The 6770-nt window shown below is 38.2% G+C and overlaps 1 long non-coding RNA gene across 1 annotated transcript; it reads right to left on the bottom strand.

Moving 5' to 3' along the window:
* Positions 1 to 2968: 2968 nt before the first annotated feature.
* LOC136177406 (uncharacterized) lies at positions 2969 to 6472 on the bottom strand. Its single transcript, XR_010665011.1, has 3 exons — positions 6347 to 6472; positions 4353 to 6239; positions 2969 to 3752 (listed from the first exon to the last, which is right to left on the bottom strand). It is a non-coding gene; the product is annotated as an uncharacterized lncRNA (long non-coding RNA).
* Between the last annotated feature and the right edge of the window lie 298 nt (positions 6473 to 6770).

Raw genomic sequence — 6770 nt, 5'->3', positions numbered from 1 at the left:
AGTGCACACACATTTCAGTTCAAATTTTGAAGTCGACTCATTTATAATTTTCCTCTATCAAATCTTTTACTTTGGTCAGACTTTTAACAAATTGTCTTTTCACAAATTACTTCACACTGCATGCTTCAATGCACACTTTTTCCTTTACTCAGCGCTTTTTTCCCACTTTTCTCAAAACTCTTATCTTTATTCCTTATCTTCACTTTTCATCTTTTTACTTCTCATCTTTACACTTCTCATCTTTATTTCTTCTCTTTTATTTTCCTACATTATACGTTTATCATCTATTCAAATACCCTGGCCAGGGATCCCCTTTGTTTTATTTTTACTCAAATTTGACTACTTCTTAAAGCCAACTTTCACTTCAGTGTCTAATTTACACATGACTTACTGTTAAGAGGATACGGGCCCTGTCCTTGTTAAACTTGCATGGTTATTTAGCTAACTGGTCTCGTTACTAGTTGCGCTTATGCTATCATTACCTTTCAACTTTATTCATCTCTTCTTCTCTTATTTATCTCTTCTTTATTTTATTCCCCTTTATTTATATACTTTTTAACTCAATAAACCCCAATTTAGACAGAGAATTACTCCAACATCAACACATCATTGCACTTCAGTTCTTTGACAGTGCGGTCAAAATTGCCGATAGACGACAGAAACAGCTCCGCAATATGTGCAGCAAAAAAAAGAAAGAAACACTTACGAAGTGATGGAAATAATAAACAAGCTGTGGTCCCCTGCAGAAGGCCCCAACTGATCCTGTTCCGTGACGCCAAAATTGATGTGGATTTCCTTGTTGTTGATATGTTTGATGATGAAGAAATTCGCCGTTGAGACTGACTTGCTTTCAAAGAGTATAATTTTATTTAAGCAAGAAACAGAATCACTGGTCACGTCTGACCAGGAGGATCAAGAAGCCAATAATGATCTCTGTCGAACACACAGAGACAATTGCTTATATGCATCTAAACATCTGTTTTCCCGTCATGGGTCATAAAAACATCAAGTTACACAACCATATATGGCAATACTCCTATACAACACCCCAATTTAAACATTCCAGCTAAGGGGACTCCTAAATCTCCTTCAGATACTATCACAAGACGCACCCATTGTAAACTTATATTATCTCTGTCCTGGTTACATCAGACACTTCAGAAGCACAAAAAACTGCAGTTCCTCGAGGTTCCGCTTGAGGCTGGCTGCAGAAGCGCCGGAAGTGCCATAAGCCCACAGCCAAAAAAGCCCGTTTTTACTACAGGAATCAACATGTTTAGCCTGGTTCAAAAAACGAGATATATCTGAGAAGTTGACGGCCCCTTCTCCTCACACTGTGGGGGGGTTGAATTTTTTTATAACTCATCGGATTTTATTGTATTAAGGAAAACGGCTATGCCCATATTTGGTTGTGTCAGATTTGATTGACAGCTCTGCGCGCTGCATCTGTCTGTCAGGTCAGCAGGTCAGCAGGTCAGGAGGCTAACAGCTTGATCCGTCTGATTTCTCCTCTTTTTTACTTCGTTTAGAGAGTTTGTTTAACACATATCTGACAACATACATGGCTTGCTGTGCGGTTAACAGACCATCCAAGAAGTTGATGCTTCAGTTTTTTTCGGTAAGTGATATAGTAGTGTTATATTTACTGTATACTTGTGTGTCGGTATTTATATTTACGGACCTAGCTTGTTTAGCATTAGCTTGTAAACCAGTCGACTAACTGTGTAGCTCATTATTTACAATGGTTTAGAAATGTTTGTTGTTAAGATGTTGAAAATAATGAGTTTGTGTGATGTTAGAAGCTAAAGGTTCATCTCAGTGGTTAACCACAGACTGTAAATATGGTTATCTGATGTTATGATGAATGTTATACTCCACGTAAATGTGGACATTAAAAAACAAACTGTGTGTAGTAATTATCCGTCAGTAACATAAACTGAACTGAACCTAATGTGCTGTGTAGGTTATAGAGGATGACATTAATGTTACATGGTTGATGTAGTGTCTTAAGATTTGAGCAAACTGTTAACAAATTTTAAAAAAAAGCACTTTGTAAGAGCATCTGTAACCATTAAGAACTATATTAATAACCATATTAATTTACACAGAACACACAGAATATAGCTGTAGAAATATAAAATATAAATAACATATGGAATGAAAATAAGATATAAAGCACATAGATATAAAGTATAAGAAATAGTTTGAAGAATACAGCCATGTACTGAGCTCATGTTAATAATAAATGAGTTACTTTATGTTCTGTACTAAAGCACAGAGAGTTGGGACCTGTTAATGATTTAAATAATTCAGGTTATATTTGTTTCATGTAAAGATGAAGTGCTATCCACAATAAACTGCTTAATTTTTCCTCACAAAATCTGAGACAATTTGATGTGGAATATCATTGTGCAAGTGAGAGAGAGAGCTGAAAACAGCATGATTACAATAAGGTTTATCTTCTTAACTTTGAATAGATGTTGATTACCTGAATACTGTACCTTTGTTGTCTGGGTAGTACACTGTTGAATTTATAAATGTAATCTTACACACAGATGAATACAGAAAAATAGATGAGAACAAAAAAAATGATTTAATGAATAACTGATATTTTCTCTCTTTTTTTGCCATCCTGAAGACCCCTCACTAAAAGTCCATGTTCTCCTGGATCCATGTCACATGCTCGAGCTTCTTCTGAATGACTTTTCAACAGTCAAAGTTCTGGTGAGAGAAGATGGCCAGCAGATAAGACAGCAGTACATCAAGGAGCTCCACAGGCTTCAGGAGGAGGAGGAGGGTTTGCACCTTGGAAGACTGTATTCATGCTTCAGCTGTTCAAATAAAAATAGATCTCCTCCAAACAACTTGCAATCAAACTCTTTTCTTCCCATTTTAAAACCCTTTGTCCAGTTTAGATGGGAGAAGTTGATATTATGTGATATTGATCAGGGAAGACTACATTTCTAAATCATTTTTAACTGTGTTTTTATTCACAAGTTATTGATCTTATTTACTCTCCATGTATCTTGATTTAAGAATGGGACTGTGTTTAAGGGCATATTTCTGCAATGACTCTGTTCCATCCCACTTTCAGAAATGAACTACATTAGTATTTGGTAAAAAAAAAAATGTTGAAAGAATAAGAAGTTGTGTAAAAGTAGACTTCCTTCCCTTTGCTATTGAGTTGAGCATTAATGCACAATTTAGTCTTGTCATTTCAAATCTGAAAGGATACTCATAACTAGACATAAAGGAGTGCATTTATATAGAAATATTTTTTTAATCTGAAAAACAACATTAAAAAAAATCTGCTTTTACAGCAGAGATGAACATGTTTACAGCTTGGTACAAAACAAACAAATAGGTGTGATTAGCTCATGTCTCGATGGACACACACTGTACGGGGGGATGAATGTTTTGATGACTCATCAGTTTTGATTTGATGAAGAATAAGAGTTATTCACAATAAGGCGTGTAGCTGACCAGCTTGACAGGCGGGTGCGGTGTAACGGTTTGTCTAGAGGCTTGAAACCTGCCTCAGCTCTCAGTCTGTGGGTGACATCACTCAGGCCATCCGGGGGAGACCTCCCTCACAGCAAGCTGTTGAAGAGAAGCAACTGAAGTCCACCCCAGAAGAACCAACAAATGCAGATGTTGTTGATGCAGATGTTGTTGAGGCTCAGGTTTCTTCCTCTGTCTCTGCAGCTCTCTGGGCACCTCGATGGACCAGTCACCAATAATCCACACTGTGTCTATAGGAGAAATACAAAGGTGTTCAATTAATGCCTCAGACAAGACAAAATGTACAGTTAACTACATGTGACAGCTCAGGGTGTTTTTTTGTTATGAGCCACATCTGCAGGAATAATATTGAACAAGGTAGCTGCAACTCATAATAGATGCCAGTCTTAAACACTATTTTTTCTAATACTTAGTTTTTGGTGTGAAGCTGACACTGGCCACAGACTCCATGACTTCACAGGGTTCAATAGAAAACAAATGTCTTATAATAAATACTAAATAATTATTTTTCAATTGTCATGTTCACCGTCATCGCTGTTGACATCAGTAAATATAAGACACAGACATTCCTCTTTTTGTCAGAACAGTAACATGAACTGTATACTTTGTAATATTGATTTCTTCTGGATGTCTCATTTATTTACAGTCTATGGATAAAACTTTGTTAATGTATTTCTCTGCTAACACTGACAAAGTCTAACTGCTCTGACAAATAACAAATAACCATGATTGTATATTTAAAAAAGTGTAGTTTTAAGACTTTAATTAAATATTTGGGTTGAATATAATTCGTTTTAACTGTGTTGTAGAAAAGTTAAATGTCAACTTACTGTTTGTAGAGTTTTCTCAGGACGAGCAGGAATAGTTGATGATAGCAGCCTAGCTGTTAGCTATGCTGTCAAGTGGACTGCTAACGTCGAGCTGAATGGGCGGAGTTAAATCCCGCCGGTCCCGCCTTACTGCTGTCGTTAGGTTGATCCGAAGTTAGGTTGAAACTGCAAATCCAATATGGATGCGGCCGTCGATTGGACTCATTTTCTGCCTATGTCACAGACGGGTCAGGGTTCGTCCAGTAATATTTACAGTCTATGGTTTGGACTGGCTTTCCAGGGTCGTGGAAATTTTTTCCAAAGTCTCAGAAAACTTAGAAAGTTTTTTTTCCATAACGTCGCTAAAGTTCTGAGTTACCTCGTTAATTAAAGCTGTGGCGTCCATTGTTGGCAGGGTTTTGCCACCTTCGTGCACAGTGCTCGTAATCATTGTTTGAAAAAGGGGCTTTTCCTTCCTACCACAATCAATTAAGGAACAGGAATACCACAAAACCATCACCATCTCCTCACCTCTGGCAGCCTGGTGGATAACCCATAATATCACCAAGTCATCACTAGCACCATGTAGATACACCCCAGTATGGCACAATCCAGACCTCCAGCTACACAACACCCCCATCCACTTTCCATCATGGCAACAAAAGGAAATCACTCACCTCCATCTCCTTAAAACAACCAATTTATATCATTAAATACATTCATCCAGAAATACGGGTTGGGAGGGACCAGTTCCTCCGATATCAACAATTTTAAAAAAATAGTTAAATCCAAAATTAATATAATCAACAACAATCTACAACCTTCAACCTGAAAAAGTCTAATCTAACTCGCCCAGTCTGTATCCTGCTGGGGCTGTCAGCTACTGTTGGGGGCCGTGGGTCGGGTGGAGGGGGTCTCTTGCCTGACCCCCCCCGATGTCCCTGTGAGACCCCTCTTTTCAGTTCTTCTCAAATATTGCATGAGTGTGTATGAATGTATATGTATGTGTGTATACCTATGTGCATGTATGTATGGATATATATATTTTCCTCTTTGTTTCTATGATGGTCACATTAACACTATACCTTTAATTTGATTGTTTTATCATTTTTCTTCATACATATATATATTTTTGATTTATTCTTAGATTGTTTTCTCTTTTCTTCCCACCTGACTCCTGACCTTGATGAATCAACTGCAACTCACACCAGATCTAAAAATCTCATTTATTAACCTCCCTCAACATAAAAAAGTTCAGAAGTCACCATATCTCATTTCAATCTATCGCCTGTATGATTGATGTGTTGTGTCTGTTGCACGTTATCACCAATAAAAAAATATGTTAGATTTGAAAAAAATCTTATTACCCATAATCCTCAACTTGTAAAGAGTGTGTAGTGTTTAAGTGCATTTACAATGAGGTTTATAATCCAAACCAAATATGAGGGCTGATTGATTTTTAAGGTCTTTATCATGTCTGAGCTGCTTCAGTGAAGTGTGTCAGTCTCTGTAGAAACTTCCAGCTGCAGCAGTCAGTTCAGTTTCTGTTCAGTCTGACTGAGGGAGGTTTTTGTACGACGCTTTTTCACTGTGTGAACACCCACTGACTGCTGATATAGTGAACACTCTGACAGTAGTAAACTGCTGCATCTTCAGTCTGGACTCCACTGATGGTCAGAGTGAAGGCAGAGTTTGATCCACTGCCTGAAAAACGACCTGGAATCCCTGATGCTCGAGTGCTAGCAGCGTATATAAGCAGTTTAGGAGTTCCTCCATCTTTCTGTTGGTACCAGTGCAAATAGTTATTATTATAAACATTCTGACTGGTTCTACATGAGATGGAGACGGAGGCTCCCAGAGCAGAGCTCACTGCTGCAGGCTGAGTCACTGTGACCTGTCCTCTGGACTCTGAGGATACAGAGACAAAAACAGAAAGCAGCATCAGGGTTTAGTGGGCTTCATTTCAGAGGGACGGATGTTCATAGAGGAGAGGAGTTTGATTCTCTGGACTTTACCTGTGAAGCAGCAGCAGAGGAGGAGAGTCCAGATGAGGACGCAGATCAAAGTCATGTTTTAGATGATGAGGACGAGGATTTCTGTTGTGATGAAGGACAGCTGTCAGTCATCCAGTGTTCAACTGTCAGGACTATAAACTCTCCCAGAGCACTGGAGCATGGTGCTGCTGATGCAAAGTGGCTCTCTATGGAAATGTTCTGAGAAAATGGCTGATTATTAGCTGATTCAAAATGTGCTGCAAACAAATTTGAATATGAGAATCTTTTGGTCATTAGAAACCAACTGAGCATCATCAGCATACAAGGTGACTGTGAGGTTTTATTAAGATTTCTGCACCTGCTGTTTAGACATCCTGCCAGTTTGTTTTCAGTTTGTTTAAAGACTGTTCTGAAGGTTTGTCTGCAGGTTTAAAGAAGCTCTCTG

The sequence above is a fragment of the Labrus bergylta genome, chromosome 22 (genome assembly GCF_963930695.1).
Source record: "Labrus bergylta chromosome 22, fLabBer1.1, whole genome shotgun sequence".
NCBI lineage: Eukaryota > Metazoa > Chordata > Actinopteri > Labriformes > Labridae > Labrus > Labrus bergylta.
Note: the sequence above shows the minus strand (reverse complement) of the source record. Positions and strands in the feature narration are given on the sequence as shown.